This window comes from Pseudophryne corroboree, chromosome 7 (assembly GCF_028390025.1).
Source record: "Pseudophryne corroboree isolate aPseCor3 chromosome 7, aPseCor3.hap2, whole genome shotgun sequence".
In the NCBI taxonomy this organism is placed as follows: domain Eukaryota; kingdom Metazoa; phylum Chordata; class Amphibia; order Anura; family Myobatrachidae; genus Pseudophryne; species Pseudophryne corroboree.
In genome coordinates this window covers 20,393,287-20,415,309 of record NC_086450.1, presented here as the reverse complement: position 1 = coordinate 20,415,309, position 22,023 = coordinate 20,393,287, and the positions used below count along the sequence as shown (strand labels likewise).

General features: G+C 46.0%; 1 protein-coding gene and 1 long non-coding RNA gene across 7 annotated transcripts in view; one reads left to right on the top strand and one right to left on the bottom strand.

Moving 5' to 3' along the window:
- Positions 1 to 22,023, bottom strand: part of GULP1 (GULP PTB domain containing engulfment adaptor 1) — a 498,186-nt gene that overhangs the window by 448,190 nt on the left and 27,973 nt on the right. The window lies entirely within an intron of this gene.
- Positions 1 to 22,023, top strand: part of LOC134943285 (uncharacterized) — a 108,744-nt gene that overhangs the window by 74,288 nt on the left and 12,433 nt on the right. Inside the window, exon 2 of the long non-coding RNA XR_010181444.1 lies at positions 19,262 to 19,321. This is a non-coding gene — a long non-coding RNA (uncharacterized LOC134943285). The remainder of the gene's footprint in view (positions 1 to 19,261; positions 19,322 to 22,023) is intronic.

Genomic DNA, 22,023 nt, shown 5'->3' with positions numbered 1-22,023 from the left:
AGGTCGATGCGGCCATTAGGTCGACATGAGTTTTATATGAGTTTTTTTTGTGTCATTTTCTCCGTCAAGTGACCGGGAACCCCAATTAGTGCACCGCGTCCCATTGCATGGCTTGCAAGCTGTGGGCAAGGTTACCATTCCCAATCGTACTCCGCGTGGATCGTAAAGTATGAAGAAGTCCCACCAAAAATTAGAAAAACTCATGTTGACCTTTTTGCATGTCGACATAATGGCAGTGTCGACCTATTTCTACTGTCAACCTAATTGGTGTCGACCTAGAGTCCGGATACCGGTTGGGAAGTACTGGCTCCATCCAGACTCACTTCCTGCTGTGATACAGCCAAGAACCTATTTGTAAGATGTTGGCCTGGGACTTGTATTCTTATACTGTAGAAGCCTCTGCAGCTCTCACACCGGCACTGCCTAAAACGACTTCACTTGTAGAGTGAAAGGAGATGTGAGTTATTAGCATTGTTGCTAGGGCACCCGGTTTATGTGTGGAAACCCTTTCCCTGGCGCTCCCTGGCAGCAGTTAGGGGTGACACATTGTCCTGCTGAGGAATCTCCGTAGAACCATTTCATAGGCACATTCTGATCACCGGCCGCATAGCAAGTCCTGTATGGTTGGCCCCAATCAGTCTCCAACATTGATTTCTCCCTAGAGAACAATGGGGGTAATTCCAAGTTGATCGCAGCAGGATTTTTGTTAGCAATTGGGCAAAACCATGATCACTGCAGGGGAGGCAGATATAACATGTGCAGAGAGAGTTAGATTTGGGTGGGGTGTGTTCAATCTGCAATCTAATTTGCAGTGTAAAAATAAAGCAGCCAGTATTTACCCTGCACAGAAACCAAATAACCCACCCAAATCTAACTCTCTCTGCACATGTTACATCTGCCACACCTGCAGTGCACATGGTTTTGCCCAATTGCTATTAAAAATCCTGCTGCGATCAACTTGGAATTACCCCAAATGTTACAGTAATTACATATTTCCCAACAGAAACAAATAAACACATGCGCCCGTGTTATAGGCCTGATCCGTGTGTGTAAGAAAAGCAAAACACGTAACTTTGCGTCTGGAACAAACCGTTCCGCCATGCAAGGGAAGCAAATACATTAATATTGTTTCTGTGCAGGGTAAATACTGGCTGCTTTTGCATGTAGCCCACACACGTTACACAGTTTTATTTTTACACTGCAATTTAGATTTGAGTTAGAACACATCCCACCCATATCTAACTCTCTCTGCACATGTTACATTTGCCCCACCTGCAGTGCAGCATGGTTTTCCCCAGTCGCTTGCTTTTTTTGCTTTACTTAAAAACATGATTCAAGCCCTTTGTACGCAAACAGCGCCTTTCAATGTTCCTCCTCCTTTTTTAACCACTTGCCTGGCATGGTGGCATCAGATGCACCATACCAGCAAGTGCTTTATCTGACCTGGTCTCACAGGACGTGAGCAGTCAGATAGAGAGTGTTAGCAGCTGCAGGGAAGGGAATCTTCCGCCCGCTGCTGCTGTCAGAGGGATGGTCTGGTGAGGTCCCTCTGTGTCCCTGCGCCCTCCCTTCAGTGATGCCGCGCTGCCAATAATTGCTGATTGGACAGCATATCAGGACTCAACACCAAGATAACAGCAGCCGCTGGGAAAGTGTAAACCAACTCCCCCCCCCCCGCCCCCCTCCCTCTCCCTGTATACCTGGCAGCTATCTGAGGTGTAAAAAAGTAATGCCGCAATGTTGCCATTGTTAACCGATGTTCCGATGGGGTTTTTTTCCTCTTTTTTAACTAAAATCATTTTGGGGATAAGGGTAAATTAATGTTTTTCACCTAATTCACTCATAAAAAACCCGACAATTTCTGAGTGGTTTTTGGGGGGGAAAATAGTCAGTTACGTGGTTAAAGAAAATCTGCCGACACATAATAAATTATGAGTTTGAGAACTTGCTGTAAGATCCTACTGGATGGCAATTATAATACCGTCCAACACAGACGTGTCGTTTGCAACGCAGACAAATCTGTTGACTTTTGAGGGGGTTGAAAACTTTTTCAAGCTACTGTCACACAGTTTCATAGTCCCCAATGCGGCAACTGTTTATGTTGGGACATACCTGCGATAGTCCAAACCCACTCAGGACACAGACGCCGACGTAAACCGACACTTAAGATATAACATGCTTCTTATGTTGCCTTTGCAGTATATCCAGTGCGTTTTGGGGACTAGATTTCTCTATACTTACCTAGACTTGAGTCGTCATTTTTCTATTTAAGTTCAGACAACTGCTGGCGCCAGGGACAACAGAATATCCCTGGGGGGGGAGTCAATTAACGTGGCTAACTGAATATCCCGCTGTAGTCTGATTTTGTGTAGATGTTACCTTTGTACTGACAAACCGTTTTTTTGTCTGTGTATATTGATCTGTATGTATCAAAGGAGACAACTGAATTTAGCACAATGTTGAATAGCGACGGGATAAGTGCCCAGAGCTATTCAATTCGCCGCGTTGTAAACCAGCGAATAATAAGAATTTATTCACCGGTAATTCTATTTCTCGTAGTCCGTAGTGGATGCTGGGACTCCGTAAGGACCATGGGGAATAGCGGCTCCGCAGGAGACTGGGCACAACTATAAAGAAAATACAGAAAAAACAGGGACCTGTGGCGCTACTTGATATCTAGGAATTCAGTAATACATAAAAAGTTTAATTATAAAAATCTGTTTGTTGTAAACAAAGACAAACGAAAATCAGTGTTAGATAAGCATATAAAAATGAGAGACAGCAATACTTTTATACCAATGGATGTGGCTTAATAAGCACCCCACAGCACCTGTCTGTAATTATAAAAGTTCACTGCTCACACATTTTCTTGTTCCACATTAATTAATAAAGCATCCGAGTCTCAGTGATGCTGTCAGTGTAAAGCGGTGGTGGTTATTAAATTAGATGTATATGTCTCAAGTAAATAAATGTAACAGTATTCTGATAAAGCAAATGAAACAACAAGGGAAATGAAAAGAGAAGATTTACTCAAGTACAAGGATAAAAACCCAGAAGAACAGAGGGAAGTAACCTTCATCACCAATTATAACAGCCAATACAGAACTTTGGAGGGGATACTCAAGAAGAACTGGCACATACTTAAGAAAGACGAAGAAATCCGGGAATATATACAAGAACGACCTAGAATTGTATATAGAAGAGCGCCAAACATCAAACAAGAACTAATCTCCAGCTTCATACTCGCAAACAACAACAGAACAACAAACACAACATGGCTCAACGATACAGCACCAGGCTTCTATTACTGCACTAAATGCAAAGCATGTAGAACATGCAAGGAGAGAAGCACAAAACCTATTACGTCTTTCATGTCAAATACAAACCAGAGAACACTCAGAATAAAAGAAAAAATGACCTGCGATACGAAAGGAGTAATATACCTTTCTCTATCGTCCTAAGTGGATGCTGGGGTTCCTGAAAGGACCATGGGGAATAGCGGCTCCGCAGGAGACAGGGCACAAAAAAGTAAAGCTTTACTAGGTCAGGTGGTGTGCACTGGCTCCTCCCCCTATGACCCTCCTCCAGACTCCAGTTAGATTTTGTGCCCGAACGAGAAGGGTGCAATCTAGGTGGCTCTCCTAAAGAGCTGCTTAGAGAAAGTTTAGTTTAGGTTTTTTTCTTTACAGTGAGTCCTGCTGGCAACAGGATCACTGCAACGTGGGACTTAGGGGGAAAGTAGTAAACTCACCAGCATGCAGAGTGGATTTGCTGCTTGGCTACTGGACACCATTAGCTCCAGAGGGATCGAACACAGGCCCAGCCGTGGAGTCCGGTCCCGGAGCCGCGCCGCCGACCCCCTTGCAGATGCTGAAGCGTGAAGAGGTCCGGAAACCGGCGGCTGAAGACTCCTCAGTCTTCATAAGGTAGCGCACAGCACTGCAGCTGTGCGCCATTTTCCTCTCAGCACACTTCACTGGGCAGTCACTGAGGGTGCAGAGCGCTGGGGGGGGGCGCTCTGAGAGGCAAATATAAACCTTATACAAGGCTAAAAATACCTCACATATAGCCCATAGGGGCTATATGGAGATATTTAACCCCTGCCTGACTGGAAAAATAGCGGGAGAAGAACCCGCCGAAAAAGGGGCGGGGCCTATCTCCTCAGCACACGGCGCCATTTTCTGTCACAGCTCCGCTGGTCAGAACGGCTCCCAGGTCTCTCCCCTGCACTGCACTACAGAAACAGGGTAAAACAGAGAGGGGGGGCACATTAATGGCTATATATATATATATATTAAAGCAGCTATAAGGGAGCACTTAATATAAGGATATCCCTTGTATATATAGCGCTTTGTGGTGTGTGCTGGCAGACTCTCCCTCTGTCTCCCCAAAAGGGCTAGTGGGTCCTGTCTTCATTAGAGCATTCCCTGTGAGTTTGCGGTGTGTGTCGGTACGTGGTGTCGACATGTATGAGGACGATATTGGTGTGGAGGCGGAGCAATTGCCAAATATGCAGATGTCACCCCCCAGGGGGTCGACACCAGAATGGATGCCTTTATTTGTGGAATTACGTGATGGTTTATCTTCCCTTAAACAGTCAGTTGAGGACATGAGGCGGCCGGACAATCAATTAATGCCTGTCCAGGCGCCTCAAACACCGTCAGGGGCTGTAAAACGCCCTTTGCCTCAGTCGGTCGACACAGACCCAGACACGGGCACTGATTCCAGTGACGACGGTAGAAATTCAAACGTATTTTCCAGTAGGGCCACACGTTATATGATTTTGGCAATGAAGGAGACGTTACATTTAGCTGATACTACAGATACCGTAAAACAGGGTATTATGTATGGTGTGAAAAAACTACAAACAGTTTTTCCTGAATCAGAAGAATTAAATGACGTGTGTGATGAAGCGTGGGTTGCTCCTGATAAAAAGTTGATAATTTCAAAAAAGTTATTGGCATTATACCCTTTCCCGCCAGAGGTTAGGGCGCGCTGGGAAACACCCCCTAAGGTGGACAAGGCGCTCACACGCTTATCCAAACAAGTGGCGTTACCCTCTCCTGAGACGGCCGCACTTAAGGATCCATCAGATAGAAAGATGGAAGTTATTCAAAAGAATATATACACACATGCAGGTGTTATACTACGACCAGCTATAGCAACTGCCTGGATGTGCAGTGCTGGAGTAGTTTGGTCAGAATCCCTGATTGAAAATATTGATACCCTAGATAGGGACAATGTTTTACTGTCGTTAGAACAAATAAAGGATGCATTTATCTATATGCGTGATGCACAGAGGGATATTTGCACACTGGCATCTCGGGTGAGTGCTATGTCCATTTCAGCCAGAAGAGCCTTATGGACACGACAGTGGACAGGCGATGCGGATTCAAAACGTCACATGGAGGTTTTGCCGTATAAAGGGGAGGAGTTATTTGGAGTTGGTCTATCAGACTTGGTGGCCACGGCTACTGCCGGGAAATCCACTTTTTTACCTCAAGTCACTCCCCAACAGAGAAAGGCACCGACTTTTCAACCGCAGCCTTTTCGCTCCTACAAAAATAAGAGAGCAAAGGGCTTGTCGTACCTGCCACGAGGCAGAGGAAGAGGGAAGAGACACCAACAGGCAGCTCCTTCCCAGGAACAGAAGCCCTCCCCGGCTCCTGCAAAAACCTCAGCATGACGCTGGGGCCTCTCAAGCGGACTCGGGGACAGTGGGGGGCCGTCTCAAAAATTACAGCGCGCAGTGGGCTCACTCGCAGGTAGACCCCTGGATCCTGCAGATAATATCTCAGGGGTACAGGTTGGAATTAGAGACGGATCCTCCTCATCGTTTCCTGAAGTCTGCCTTACCAACCGTCTCTTCCGAAAGGGAGAGGGTGTTGGAAGCCATTCACAAGCTGTACGCTCAGCAGGTGATAGTCAAAGTACCCCTATTACAACAAGGAAAGGGGTATTATTCCACTCTATTTGTGGTACCGAAGCCGGATGGCTCGGTAAGGCCTATTCTAAATCTGAAGTCCTTGAACCTCTACATAAAAAAGTTCAAGTTCAAGATGGAGTCACTCAGAGCAGTGATAGCGAACCTGGAAGAAGGGGACTTTATGGTATCCTTGGACATCAAGGATGCGTATCTACACGTTCCGATTTACCCCGCACACCAGGGGTACCTCAGGTTCATTGTTCAAAACTGTCACTATCAGTTTCAGACGCTGCCGTTCGGATTGTCCACGGCGCCTCGGGTCTTTACCAAGGTAATGGCCGAGATGATGATTCTTCTTCGAAGAAAAGGCGTATTAGTTATCCCATACTTGGACGATCTCCTAATAAGGGCAAGGTCCAGAGAACAGCTGGAGACAGCTTTAGCACTATCTCAAGAGGTGCTAAGACAACACGGGTGGATTCTGAATATTCCAAAATCCCATTTAATCCCGACAACTCGTCTGCTGTTCCTAGGAATGATTCTGGACACGGTTCAGAAAAAGGTTTTCCTTCCAGAGGAAAAAGCCAAGGAGTTATCCGATCTGGTCAGGAACCTCCTAAAACCAGGAAAAGTGTCAGTACATCAATGCACAAGAGTCCTGGGAAAAATGGTGGCTTCTTACGAAGCAATTCCATTCGGCAGATTCCATGCAAGAATATTCCAAAGGGATCTGTTGGACAAATGGTCAGGGTCGCATCTGCAGATGCACCTGCGAATAACCCTGTCACCAAAGACAAGGGTGTCACTTCTGTGGTGGTTGCAGAAGGCTCACCTATTAGAAGGCCGCAGATTCGGCATTCAGGATTGGATCCTGGTGACCACGGACGCCAGCCTGAGAGGCTGGGGAGCAGTCACACAAGGAAGAAACTTCCAGGGAGTATGGACGAGTCTGGAAAAGTCTCTTCACATAAACATTCTGGAACTAAGAGCAATCTACAATGCTCTAAGCCAGGCGGAACTTCTCCTGCAAGGAAAGCCGGTGTTGATTCAGTCGGACAACATCACGGCGGTCGCCCATGTAAACAGGCAGGGCGGCACAAGAAGCAGGAGTGCAATGGCAGAAGCTGCCAAGATTCTTCGCTGGGCGGAGAATCACGTGATAGCACTGTCAGCAGTGTTCATCCCGGGCGTGGACAACTGGGAAGCAGACTTCCTCAGCAGACACGATCTTCATCCGGGAGAGTGGGGTCTACATCCAGAAGTCTTCAACATGTTAATAGACCGTTGGGAAAGACCAATTGTAGACATGATGGCGTCTCGCCTCAACAAGAAACTGGACAAATATTGCGCCAGGTCAAGAGATCCACAGGCAATAGCTGTGGACGCACTGGTAACTCCTTGGGTGTACCAGTCAGTGTATGTGTTTCCTCCTCTGCCGCTCATACCAAAGGTATTGAAGATCATACGGCAAAGAAGAGTAAGAACAATACTAGTGGTTCCGGATTGGCCGAGAAGGACTTGGTATCCGGAACTTCAAGAGATGCTCACGGACGAACCGTGGCCTCTACCTCTGAGAAGGGACCTGCTACAGCAGGGTCCCTGTCTTTTTCAAGACTTACCGCGGCTGCGTTTGACGGCATGGCGGTTGAACGCCAGATCCTAAAAGGGAAAGGCATTCCAGAAGAAGTCATTCCTACCTTGATTAAGGCACGGAAGGAAGTCACCGTGAAACATTATCACCGCATTTGGCGAAAATATGTAGCGTGGTGCGAGGATCGGAAGGTTCCGACGGAGGAATTCCAACTGGGTCGTTTCCTACATTTCCTGCAATCAGGATTATCTATGGGTCTCAAATTGGGATCCATTAAGGTTCAAATTTCGGCCTTGTCAATATTCTTCCAAAAAGAATTGGCCTCTGTCCCTGAGGTCCAGACTTTTGTCAAGGGAGTACTGCATATACAGCCTCCTGTGGTGCCTCCGGTGGCACCGTGGGATCTAAATGTAGTTTTAGATTTCCTCAAATCCCATTGGTTTGAACCATTGAAAAAGGTGGATTTGAAATATCTCACATTGAAAGTGACTATGTTACTAGCCCTGGCCTCTGCCAGGAGAGTATCTGAATTGGCGGCTTTATCTTATAAAAGTCCTTATCTAATCTTCCATTCGGATAGGGCAGAACTGCGGACTCGTCCGCATTTTCTCCCTAAAGTGGTATCAGCATTTCATCTGAACCAACCTATTGTGGTGCCTGCGGCCACTAGCGACTTGGAGGACTCCAAGTTGTTGGACGTTGTCAGAGCCTTAAAAATATACATTGCAAGGACGGCTGGAGTCAGAAAATCTGACTCGCTGTTTATATTGTATGCACCCAACAAGTTGGGCGCACCTGCTTCTAAGCAGTCGATTGCTCGTTGGATTTGTAACACAATTCAACTTGCACATTCTGTGGCAGGCCTGCCACAGCCTAAAACTGTAAAAGCCCACTCCACAAGGAAGGTGGGCTCATCTTGGGCGGCTGCCCGAGGGGTCTCGGCATTACAACTCTGCCGAGCAGCTACGTGGTCGGGGGAGAACACGTTTGTAAAATTTTACAAATTTGATACCCTGGCAAAGGAGGACCTGGAGTTCTCTCATTCGGTGCTGCAGAGTCATCCGCACTCTCCCGCCCGTTTGGGAGCTTTGGTATAATCCCCATGGTCCTTTCAGGAACCCCAGCATCCACTTAGGACGATAGAGAAAATAAGAATTTACTTACCGATAATTCTATTTCTCGGAGTCCGTAGTGGATGCTGGGCGCCCATCCCAAGTGCGGATTGTCTGCAATACTTGTACATAGTTATTGTTAACTAATTCGGGTTATTGTTAAGGAGCCATCTTTAAGAGGCCCTTTCTGTTGTCATACTGTTAACTGGGTTTAGATCACAAGTTGTACGGTGTGATTGGTGTGGCTGGTATGAGTCTTACCCGGGATTCAAAATGCCTCCCTTATTGTGTATGCTCGTCCGGGCACAGTACCTAACTGGAGTCTGGAGGAGGGTCATAGGGGGAGGAGCCAGTGCACACCACCTGACCTAGTAAAGCTTTACTTTTTTGTGCCCTGTCTCCTGCGGAGCCGCTATTCCCCATGGTCCTTTCAGGAACCCCAGCATCCACTACGGACTCCGAGAAATAGAATTATCGGTAAGTAAATTCTTATTATTAACGTGCTCTTGCAACCTACAATACATAGGAAGAACGGCAAGAAGCCTAAAAACAAGAATAGGAGAACACCTCAGAAATATTGAAAAAGGAATGGAAAATCACAGTGTCCCAGACCACTTCCGAAGGGTCCACAACCACGATGAAGCACTCCTTAAATTTATAGCAATAAAGAAAGTGGAAATTCCTTGGAGAGGAGGAGACTACATTAGGAACATGTCCAGAGAAGAGACAAAATGGATATACAACATGCAAACCCTAGCTCCAAAAGGACTTAACATTGACTTCGAGATAGGAAGCTTCCTGAAAGACTGACCTCCGATGCGGGCTGCCCCGCCCTAAACCACCCCTCAGCGACAAGAATGTTTTTAAGAGGCGATCGATACGGTCATACCACTCACGGACCACCCAATCCCATTTCGAACTTGGAAGTTAAATGGAGTGGGCCTAGCCAGTAAGAAACGGGTGACCGTTCCTGAACCCTAGGCACAGTAATAAAAAACAAGAAGAAACACCCAGCTGTGAGATATGGCACAAATGGGACTAGGGAACCCGCACCGCGAAATGGCAGCCATTGACAGGACCACCTAGATGAAAGTCAACAAGGAAAAATCAGAAGTATTTTGGAAGTGAAAAGTACCACTCCACTACAACAAATCAATATACCGACATCTAACAAGCACACAATAAGTATATTTATACTCCCCTCATGGTATATAATTTGAAGGACTTCCAGAACCCTAAAGAGAATCCCCCCCCCCTTTTCCCTAAAAACTCTGACCTTAAAAAACTGTAAACCTGGACATACACATTTCTGATACATACTGCATAACCCCATAAAAATATATTGATTCAATTTATGCCCATCAAGACAGTTATCATGCACAGACTAAATGCTAGCAGCACCATAGGAAATGCATCAAACTGCCTGACAGGATTTAGTAACATATTAGATACACATATAAATGTTGCAATTTCTTTCATAAACAAACTCTTAAAAGGAAGCAAAGAGAAACTGTTATTATTGCACATATCAGTGGCAAACGCAGGATTTGCATGGGGGGGTTTCCAGAACTGGGCGGAGCCAATCACGGGGGTGCGGACTGAGGTGACCCAGTATATGCTGGGTCCGTAAAATTAGTGTGTCTGTGTGTATATATATATACACACACACATACACATATACATATATCTACACATATCTATATATATATATATATATATACATACATACATCTACACATATATACATACACACACACACATACATATACACATATACATAGCATATTAAACATGCATATATATATATGTACACACACATACAGTACACATATATATATACACATGTATATATATATCATGTGTGTGTGTGTGTGTGTGTGTGTGTGTATATACATGTGTATATATGTATGCACACGGATATATATGTACTATAATTAAAATAAAGTAAACTTTTATTGCACTTACAAGTGCCACCAGGAAGACAGCAGGCTGCAGAGGACGCTAGACAGCCATTAATAATACTCATGCAGCTAAAAAAAAAAAAAAATTTTTTTTTTTTTTTTTTTTTTTTAGTGGAGGGGGGTTTCTGGGTGCTCGGAAACCCCCCCTGGGTGCGCCACTGCATATTAAACCATTTATTTTACTTATGGATTCATGCAATTATACACCTGTTGATTGAAATACCTTATTTTTGTGATATTTTTGTGTTAAGTAACATTATCTGGATATAAGGAATCACGGATACAAAAGGAAATCGTATTTAACGGACAGCCGGACGAACCAATAGATAAGAACCGGCCCCTTTAAATAAGTGACTGTAACTCAATACACCACTAAGTCCCTGACGAAGCCCGGCATTCTGAAGCCGAGTGAAACGCGTTGGACAAACCCCCTCACATCCGCCCCCAACCCGGAGTTCCAGATCCCCAGGCAAGCGCTGGCCGCAAGTACAGAGAGGACCGAGGAAGAAGCACTGCAGGCGCCTGCAGCAACATCGCGACCGTGGGGAGAGACTGACACACCGCCCAAGGTGAAAACATCAGGAGTCCCGAGCGGGACGAAGACATGTAAGTGAGAGACCTTTTTTACAAACATCGGACCCAAAGAAACTCACTTGCCAATACCCGGATCCACATAAAGAAATCCTCCTTTTGTGCCGCAGAAAGGAGAGCGCGCTCTCTCATTTGGACCCAGCACACAGGGCCCTCCTCCTCAAATAGGAGAATTTATCAAGTGTTCTCACTAAGTGTTTTTTATGAAGTGTTTTTTTAACTGCATTATATCAAGTTATTATCATTTGCTTTATCAGAATACTGGTACATTTATTTACTTGAGACATATACATCTAATTTAATAACCACCACCGCTTTACACTGACAGCATCACTGAGACTCGGATGCTTTATTAATTAATGTGGAACAAGAAAATGTGTGAGCAGTGAACTTTTATAATTACAGACAGGTGCTGTGGGGTGCTTATTAAGCCACATCCATTGGTATAAAAGTATTGCTGTCTCTCATTTTTATATGCTTATCTAACACTGATTTTCGCTTGTCTTTGTTTACAATAAACAGATTTTTATAATTAAACTTTTTATGTATTACTGAATTCCTAGATATCAAGTAGCGCCACAGGTCCCTGTTTTTTCTGTATTTGCTATTGCTTAACGAGGAACCCTTGAAAAGAATTCCTCTTAGGCACCTGGGCTGCACTGGTATAACCTATCCCATAAAGACAAATTCCAATTGGAGGGAGCGCAGACCACACCCCCATCTGTATACAACTATAAAGAAAGCTTTAGACTACTGGTGTGCACTGGCTCCTCCCACTATGACCCTCCTCCAGACTTCAGTTAGGCTACTGTGCCCGGAAGAGCTGACACAATAAGGAAGGATTTTGAATCCCGGGTAAGACTCATACCAGCCACACCAATCACACCGTATAACTCGTGATACAATACCCAGTTAACAGTATGATAACAACTGAGCCTCTCAACAGATGGCTCAACAATAACCCTTTAGTTAAACAAATAACTATATACAAGTATTGCAGACAATCCGCACTTGGGATGGGCGCCCAGCATCCACTACGGACTACGAGAAATAGAATTACCGGTGAATAAAATCTTATTTTCTCTGACGTCCTAAGTGGATGCTGGGACTCCGTAAGGACCATGGGGATTATACCAAAGCTCCCAAACGGGCGGGAGAGTGCGGATGACTCTGCAGCACCGAATGGGCAAACTCTAGGTCCTCCTCAGCCAGGGTGTCAAACTTGTAGAATTTTGCAAATGTGTTTGACCCCGACCAAGTAGCTGCTCGGCAAAGTTGTAGAGCCGAGACCCCTCGGGCAGCCGCCCAAGAAGAGCCCACCTTCCTCGTGGAATGGGCTTTCACCGATTTAGGATGCGGCAGTCCAGCCGCAGAATGTGCAAGCTGAATCGTACTACAGATCCAGCGAGCAATAGTCTGCTTTGAAGCAGGTGCACCCAACTTGTTGGGCGCATACAGGATAAATAGCGAGTCAGTCTTTCTGACTCCAGCTGTCCTGGAAACATAGACTTTCAGGGCCCTGACTACGTCCAACAACTTGGAAGCCTCCAAGTCCTTAGTAGCCGCAGGCACCACGATAGGTTGGTTCAGATGAAAAGCTGATACCACTTTAGGGAGAAACTGGGGACGAGTCCTCAATTCTGCCCTATCCATATGGAAAATCAGATAAGGGCTTTTACATGACAAAGCCGCCAATTCTGATACACGTCTGGCCGAAGCCAAGGCCAACAACATGACCACTTTCCACGTGAGATATTTCAACTCCACGGTTTTTAGTGGCTCAAACCAATGTGACTTTAGGAAATCCAACACCACGTTGAGATCCCAAGGTGCCACTGGAGGCACAAAAGGGGGCTGAATATGCAGCACTCCCTTAACAAAAGTCTGAACTTCAGGTAGTGAAGCCAGTTCTCTCTGGAAGAAAATCGATAGAGCCGAAATCTGGACCTTAATGGAAGCCAATTTTAGGCCCATAGTCACCCCTGACTGCAGGAAGTGCAGAAATCGACCTAGCTGAAATTCCTCCGTTGGGGCCTTCCTGGCCTCACACCACGCAACATATTTTCGGCAAATGCGGTGATAATGGTTTGCGGTAACTTCTTTCCTAGCTTTAATCAGCGTAGGAATGACTTCCTCCGGAATGCCCTTTTCCTTCAGGATCCGGTGTTCAACCGCCATGCCGTCAAACGCAGCCGAGGTAAGTCTTGGAACAGACAGGGCCCCTGCTGTAGCAGGTCCTGTCTGGGCGGCAGAGGCCATGGGTCCTCTGAGATCATTTCTTGAAGTTCCGGGTACCAAGCTCATCTTGGCCAATCCGGAACAATGAGTATAGTTCTTACTCCTTTGGTATGAGAGGAAGAGGAGGGAACACATAAACCGACCGGTACACCCACGGTGTCACTAGAGCGTCCACAGCTATCGCCTGAGGGTCTCTCGACCTGGCGCAATATCTTTCTAGCTTTTTGTTTAGGCGGGACGCCATCATGTCCACCTGTGGCCTTTCCCAACGGTTTACAATCATTTGGAAGACTTCTGGATGAAGTCCCCACTCTCCCGGGTGGAGGTCGTGCCTGCTGAGGAAGTCTGCTTCCCAGTTGTCCACTCCCGGAATGAACACTGCTGACAGTGCTAACACGTGATTTTCCGCCCATCGGAGAATCCTTGTGGCTTCTGCCATCGCCGTCCTGCTTCTCGTGCCGCCCCCTGTCGGTTTACATGGGCGACCGCCGTGATGTTGTCTGACTGGATCAGTACCGGCTGGTTTTGAAGCAGGGGTTTTGCCTGACTTAGGGCATTGTAAATGGCCCTTAGTTCCAGAATATTTATGTGCAGGGATGTCTCCTGACTTGACCATAGTCCTTGGAAGCTTCTTCCCTGTGTGACTGCCCCCCAGCCTCGAAGGCTGGCATCCGTGGTCAACAGGACCCAGTCCTGTATGCCGAATCTGCGTCCCTCTTGAAGATGAGCACTCTGCAGCCACCACAGCAGAGACACCCTTGTCCTTGGAGACAGGGTTATCAGCCGATGCATCTGAAGATGCGATCCGGACCACTTGTCCAACAGGTCCCACTGAAAGGTTCTTGCATGGAACCTGCCGAATGGAATTGCTTCGTAGGAAGCTACCATCTTTCCCAGGATCCGCGTGCAGTGATGCACAGACACCTGTTTTGGTTTTAGGAGGCCTCTGACTAGAGATGACAGCTCCTTGGCCTTCTCCTCCGGGAGAAACACTTTTTTCTGTTCTGTGTCCAGAACCATCCCCAGGAACAGTAGACGTGTCGTAGGGACCAGCTGTGACTTTGGAATATTTAGAATCCAGCCGTGCTGTTGTAGCACCTCCCGAGCTAGTGCTACCCCGACCAACAACTGCTCCCTGGACCTCGCCTTTATCAGGAGATCGTCCAAGTACGGGATAATTAAAACTCCCTTCTTTCGAAGGAGTATCATCATTTCGGCCATTACCTTGGTAAAGACCCTCGGAGCCGTGGATAGACCGAACGGCAACGTCTGGAATTGGTAATGACAATCCTGTACCACAAATCTGAGGTACTCCTGGTGAGGATGGTAAATGGGGACATGCAGGTAAGCATCCTTGATGTCCAGTGATACCATGTAATCCCCCTCGTCCAGGCTTGCAATAACCGCCCTGAGCGATTCCATCTTGAACTTGAATTTTTTTATATATGTGTTCAAGGATTTCAAATTTAAAATGGGTCTCACCGAACCGTCCGGTTTCGGTACCACAAACATTGTGGAATAGTAACCCCGTCCTTGTTGAAGTAGGGGCACCTTTACCATCACCTGTTGTGAATACAGCTTGTGAATTGCCTGTAACACTGCCTCCCTGCCTGAGGGAGTGGTTGGTAAGGCAGATTTGAGGAAACGGCGGGGGGGAGACGTCTCTAATTCCAGCTTGTACCCCTGAGATACTATTTGAAAGATCCAGGGATCCACCCGTGAGCGAGCCCACTGATTGCTGAAATATTTGAGACGGGCCCCCACCGTACCTGGCTCCGCCTGTGGAGCCCCAGCGTCATGCTGTGGACTTAGAGGAAGCGGGGGAGGACTTTTGCTCCTGGGAACTGGCTGTATGCTGCAGCTTTTTCCCCCTACCTCTGCCTCTGGGCAGAAAGGACACGCCCTTAACCCGCTTGCCCCTATTGGGCCGAAAGGACTGTACCTGATAATACGGTGCTTTCTTTGGCTGTGAGGGAACATGGGGTAAAAATGCTGACTTCCCAGCTGTTGCTGTGGAAACGAGGTCCGAGAGACCATCCCCGAACAACTCCTCACCCTTATAAGGCAGAACTTCCATGTGCCTTTTGGAATCTGCATCTCCTGTCCACTGCCGAGTCCATAACCCTCTCCTGGCAGAAATGGACATTGCATTAATTTTGGATGCCAGCCGGCAAATATCCCTCTGTGCATCCCTCATGTATAAAAGTGCGTCTTTAATATGCTCTACGGTTAGCAATATAGTGTCCCTGTCTAGGGTATCAATATTTTCCGACAGGGAATCTGACCACGCAGCTGCAGCACTGCACATCCATGCTTACGCAATAGCTGGCCTCAGTATAACACCTGTGTGTGTATATATAGACTTCAGGATAGCCTCCTGCTTTCTATCAGCAGATTCCTTCAGGGCGGCCGTATCCGGAGACGGTAGTGCCACCTTCTTTGACAAGCGTGTGAGCGCTTTATCCACCCTAGGGGATGTTTCCCAGCGTGATCTATCCTCTGGCGGGAAAGGGTACGCCATTAGTAACCTCTTAGAAATTACCAGTTTCTTATCAGGAGAAGCCCACGCTTCTTCACACACGTCATTTAACTCCTCAGATGGAGGAAAAGCTACTGGTAGTTTTTTCTCTCCAAACATAATACCCTTTTTTGTGGTACCGGGGGTAACATCAGAAATGTGCAACACATTTTTCATTGCCTCAATCATGTAACGTGTGGCCCTATTGGAAGTTACATTAGTCTCATCGTCGTCGACACTGGAGTCAGTATCTGTGTCGACATCTGTGTCTGCCATCTGAGGTAGCGGGCGTTTTAGAGCCCCTGATGGCTTTTGAGACGCCTGGGCAGGCACAGGCTGAGAAGCCGGCTGTCCCATAGTAGGTATGTCGTCAAACCTTTTATGCAAGGAGTCGACACTGTCGCGTAATTCCTTCCACAGAACCATCCACTCAGGTGTCGACCCCGCAGGTGACATCACATTTACAGGCATTTGCTCCACCTCCACATAAGCCTCCTCATCAAACATGTCGACACAGCCGTACCGACACACCGCATACACACAGGGAATGCTCTGACAGAGGACAGGACCCCACAAAGCCCTTTGGGGAGACAGAGAGAGAGTATGCCAGCACACACCAGAGCGCTATATAATACAGGGACTAACTGAATTATATCCCCTTATAGCTGCTATATATATATATATATATATATATATATATATATATATATATATATATATATATATATACACACACACTGCGCCTATATTTAGTGCCCCCCCTCTCTTTTTTACCCTTCTGTAGCTTGTAGACTGCAGGGGAGAGCCAGGGAGCTTCCTTCCAGCGGAGCTGTGAGGGAAAAATGGCGCCAGTGTGCTGAGGGAGTTAGCCCCGCCCCTTTTTCGGCGGACTTCTCCCGCGTTTTTGAAACTCTGGCAGGGGTATTAATTTACACCTATATAGCCTCTGGGACTATATATGGTGTATATTTGCCAGCCAAGGTGTGTAATATTGCCCTCAGGGCGCCCCCCCCCCCCCCCAGCGCCCTGCACCCATCAGTGACCGGAGTGTGAGGTGTACATGAGGAGCAATGGCGCACAGCTGCAGTGCTGTACGCCACCTTGGTTAAGACCGAAGTCTTCTGCCGCCGATTTTCCGGAACACTTCTTGCTTCTGGCTCTGTAAGGGGGCCGGCGGCGCGGCTCCGGGATCGAACATCAAGGTCGGGTCCTGCGGTCGATCCCTCTGGAGCTAATGGTGTCCAGTAGCCTAAGAAGCCCAAACTACCACCTGTTAGGTAGGTTCGCTTCTTCTCCCCTTAGTCCCTCGCTGCAGTGAGTCTGTTGCCAGCAGATCTCACTGTTAAATAAAAAACCTAAAATATACTTTCTTTCTAGGAGCTCAGGAGAGCCACTAGTGTGCATCCAGCTCAGCCGGGCACAAGATTCTAACTGAAGTCTGGAGGAGGGTCATAGTGGGAGGAGCCAGTGCACACCAGTAGTCTAAAGCTTTCTTTATAGTTGTGCCCAGTCTCCTGCGGAGCCGCTATTCCCCATGGTCCTTACGGAGTCCCAGCATCCACTTAGGACGTCAGAGAAAGAGGATTTCTACTCACTTCCTCCTGAGTCGTGAGCAGAACTCTGACTAAATTATTGCTGCGGCGTTAGTTGCGGCTTATCGCGTTCGCTAACGGCATTGCACTGGGCACTTGAGTCAGAGAATGGCGTTTACCGCACCTAAACCCCTGGCTTTAAGCACGGTAACCTGCTTCTACCAACATAAGTGCCGGACAAACGGATTATTCCCGGGCGCTGTTAATTGAAGTGCCCCCAAAGCAGCAAGTTTTCCTCTACTGCCCTTATCAACGCTTCTCAACGTTTCCAGAGTGTCACAGAATTACATTACAGGTAAGTGGCGCTTCTTATTCCAGCACGTATGCCTGGTGATCACACGGCGCCATGTGAGAAGAATACAGTGTACACTGCTGGGCCCTAAAGCAGAGATCCGCAGCAAGCGTCTGCTTTTATTCCGCCACCCCCTCAGCTTTCTGCCTTTAAATATCAGATTTCTGCGAGGAAATAAACGTGTCCGCAACCTTACATACAAGTCACCAGTTACTCACCTGCAAAGAATGACCAGATATTATCTGACTGCGCCATTAGGAATAAATCCAGAATAAAAATAGAACTAGGTCATAAGGAAGAACTCTGTCTCGTGCAGAGACTTGTTCCACGCATGTACTTTTATATAACGCAAATAAACTGTTGGGGGAGATATATCAAAGCTTGCAGAGAGAAAAAGATAAAGCACCAGCCAATCAGCTCCTGTCATTTTTAAACGGCTGCCTGTAACATGGCAGCTAGGAGCTGATTGGTTAGTACTTTTTCTCTCTCCACTTTATTAGTCTCCAAGCTTTGATATATCTCCCCCAGTGTCTCTTAAGGTTCTTGGTAGTCACAAAGACTCAAACTTACTAAAGGCATTTACAATACACTGTGCTTGAAGGGACCCGGTTTTTAGGTTGACAGTACTTAGGCTGATACTCATCAGGTCGACCACTACTAGTCGACGTGGTCACTAGGCCGACACATGAAAATGTCGACATGATTTTTTTAAATTATTATTCCATTTCACGTGGACTACGATTGGGAATAGTAACCTGTGAAGCGAGCCATGTAAGGGGATACGGTGCACCAATTGGGGTTCCCGATTACTTTACGAAGAAAGCGACACAAAAAATAAAAACAACCCATGTCGTCCTTTTTCCATATCACCCTAATGACCGTGTTGACCTATTTCAGGTGTCGACCTGGTCACTGTCGACCAATAGTGGTCGGCCTAATGACTGTCAACCCTAAGATCTACACCCGTGTTGTTAATTTCTAAATTTACAGATGCTGGAAAACGGAAATATTTGACATGCTTTTAACATAAAAAAAAAAAGTGACATCCAGAATGCCGTTTCTGCGCCACCTTACGACACGTCGCTGCCAAATACTGAGTAATTATCCCCCATGGTCCTCTTTCAATGTACTACAAGCCTGGAAGTCCTCACCTGATCTCAGTGGCATTTCACCAGGTCACATAAAAGGACATAAAAAGGGAAATCGTTCAATTAAAAGAATGTTGAGTCCCCAGCAGAGGTCAGGACAGATACAGTTTAACGCTCAGGTTGTCAGAAGCTCCGGTAGACCTGCACCTCGGGTGGCCTGGATACACTAACTGCAATACTAACTCTTAGCTACTGAATGGCAGATTATTAGTTGTTACCTCTTTCAGGAGCAGTAGAACGGTTTTTGCAATATGTTGGAATATCCTTTATTTGTTTTTCCTTACTTTTGCAGGAAAATGATCATAAATACAAAAACATTCCACAGTCCACTGGATGACTCCCTTAAACGCAGGTTGGTTTTGCCTTTTAAGTTCTTTCTGCTTTAAAAATACGCCTAGATTTGCACCAAAAATGAGGGGACAGCGTGGCTGTTTTATTACATGTCCCACTTTTATGTGTGTTATTTAATCGGTTGGCATGTAGCTGGAAGGTGCTATAAGTATAGGATGATGCTGAGTTTATACCAGCCGGAGAAATCAGGAGCTTTGGCAGGGAATAAAACTTATATGTACGCACAAATAAAAGAGGAAAACTTCCCCAAATGTGCTTTTTCCATAAACACAGTTCTATTAAACATGTCCCGAATTCTGAGGAACTTCCCCAGACTCTCAGAAGAGTTGCTCAGTCTTCCACGTGTCAACAACATCCTGAGTGAAGTGGGCAGCCTAGGGGTTTGAGGATGAAATTGCATCATGGTGGCCAAAATTCCCACTATAAAATGATATGAACCACATGCCCCCCTGGCCAATGTCTTCTCTGTTACGGTGACATCTTGTCCTCCGTTCAGGCTGCTCTAACAGAAGTATGGGGCGTCCTGGTGCTCGCATCACCGTCAGTGCTACTAAACTCACACATAACATTAGCATTCTAACTCATTGTCCTGATTACCCTTCAGAAGTTGGGAGGTATGTATATGTTCAGGATGAACATTAAAAGAAATGAAACTAACTAGGGTATTCAATTATCCGCAAATTCGCGGCAATTTTTCAGCCGAAAATTTTTCGCGGCAATCGGCCGAAAATTGCCGCGAAAACGCTCCGTTTTTCAATTTTTCGCCCGAAAATTTTTCGCGGCAATCGGCCGAAAATTGCTGCGAAAACGCTCCATTTTTCGACCTATTCAATTCCGACCGGGTTTCACGTGAAAATTCTTGCAGTGAAAAGTGCAGGTGAAAATGGGGAAATCAGCCTGTACCCCAAAAAATGCTAAACTAACATAGGAAAACAGAAGAGAAGTGTGTTAGAGATCACATTAGAGAGTTTTTGGGGACTTAAATTGTGTGAAATGGCGGTTATATGCATTTTTTTTTAAATGCAAAAAAATGATAGAAAGCAAGTTTTTTTGAGCAAAATAAATGCGCTCACTAAATTTGGGGTACATGAAAATGGGTATAAGTATATATTTGGGTCATTTTAGGGTACTTTAAAAAAAAAGTGGAAACAGACCGATTACTCCCATCTGCAAGCCTAAAAAACACCTGTCCCATTCATAAAGCACCCCAATATACATGTCCCATACCTTGAACCCCAATTTCCATCACTTTTTACTTTTTCACCCCAAAAATGACATGTCATTATTGGCCAATTAAAAATAATTAAAAACTTCAACGTGCCTAATTAGTCATAAAGGGGGGTGTCCCAGGAGTTCTGTACCATATCCAAACATTTTTACCTTAAAATAGTGACTTTTCCCAACTTTTCACCTGCTTCAGAGAAGGTGAAGTGAAATTAGTGAAAACATGATCACCGATAAATTTTCCAGGATAATTGAATAGGCTGTAATTGCATTTCACGTGAAAAGTCCGGTTTTTCACCCGAAAACCGGACTTTTCACGTGAAAAGTCCGTTATCACTGCTAATTGAATATGGCCCTAAGTCTTAAAACATGATAAACCAAGTTTCATGGCAACGATTTACGCTCCCATGAAGTGTGTGAAAAACAAAGTAAATTCTTCTTGCGCCAATATCAGTGAAGGCAACGTTCAACCAGGTGCTGCTAATCAAAAGTAATTCATTATCTGATCATGAAGAACTAATACCATGTCTATATACCAGGAGAACCTTTGACAGTTGCTTTGGAGCATTTAACATTGTGATAACACCATGAAAAGAAGAACGAGCAGCTTCTCCAATCTTAGCGAAGCAATGGTTGCTGCTCATCTATAAGGGTTCTAAGTTACATTTCCAGCAAATTCATCCACAGACAAGACCATAGGATGCATAGAAATTACAGATAACCCAAAAGATACATTCAATGACCTACAGGTCTCTGGTTAATGATGAAGTTTATGATTCTATCAAAGACTGAAGGAGTATGGATTCCACGGAAGGGTGGCCAGAAGAAACCCCTTTACTCCAAAACCAACATTCACCTCTTTGGGTGCCAGATATTCAACATTATAAAGCCAAAAAAATTTCCAGAGTGCTACCACAATTACACCATGTACCCACATTTACAAAATGACCGTCCTGTTTTGAAGCCACTTTGCTCAGCTTAGAGCGATTGTTTGTAGCACAGACAGTAAGGCAAGCTTCACAATTTTGCACTGCTATTTGATAGTGAGCAGGACTAACTGTGGTTCCTTTGCCAGAGGCACAGGCTTCAATGGGGGTATACAGGCCCCGCTTGGTTCTTTGGTTTGAATATGGTATTGTGCACCAAAAGGGTATCCTCTATGAGGGAAGAAGGTGAAAGAGGAAGGAAGGAGCATCTTTCAGCAGGAGAGGGATTGACCCCACTAGCGTCACTCAAAACATCCTTCAGTACCACCTTGCGACACTAGGTGACTGTAGGTACACATCAGTAGCCAATCACACAACTGTAATACAGCGAGACATTTGGAAGCACTGCCACACCACCGACCACCTTCCCTTACTGTCACACCACCGACCGCCTTCCCTAACTGTCACACCACCGACCGCCTTCCCTAACTGTCACACCACCGACCGCCTTCCCTAACTGTCACACCACCGACTGCCTTCCCTAACGGTCACA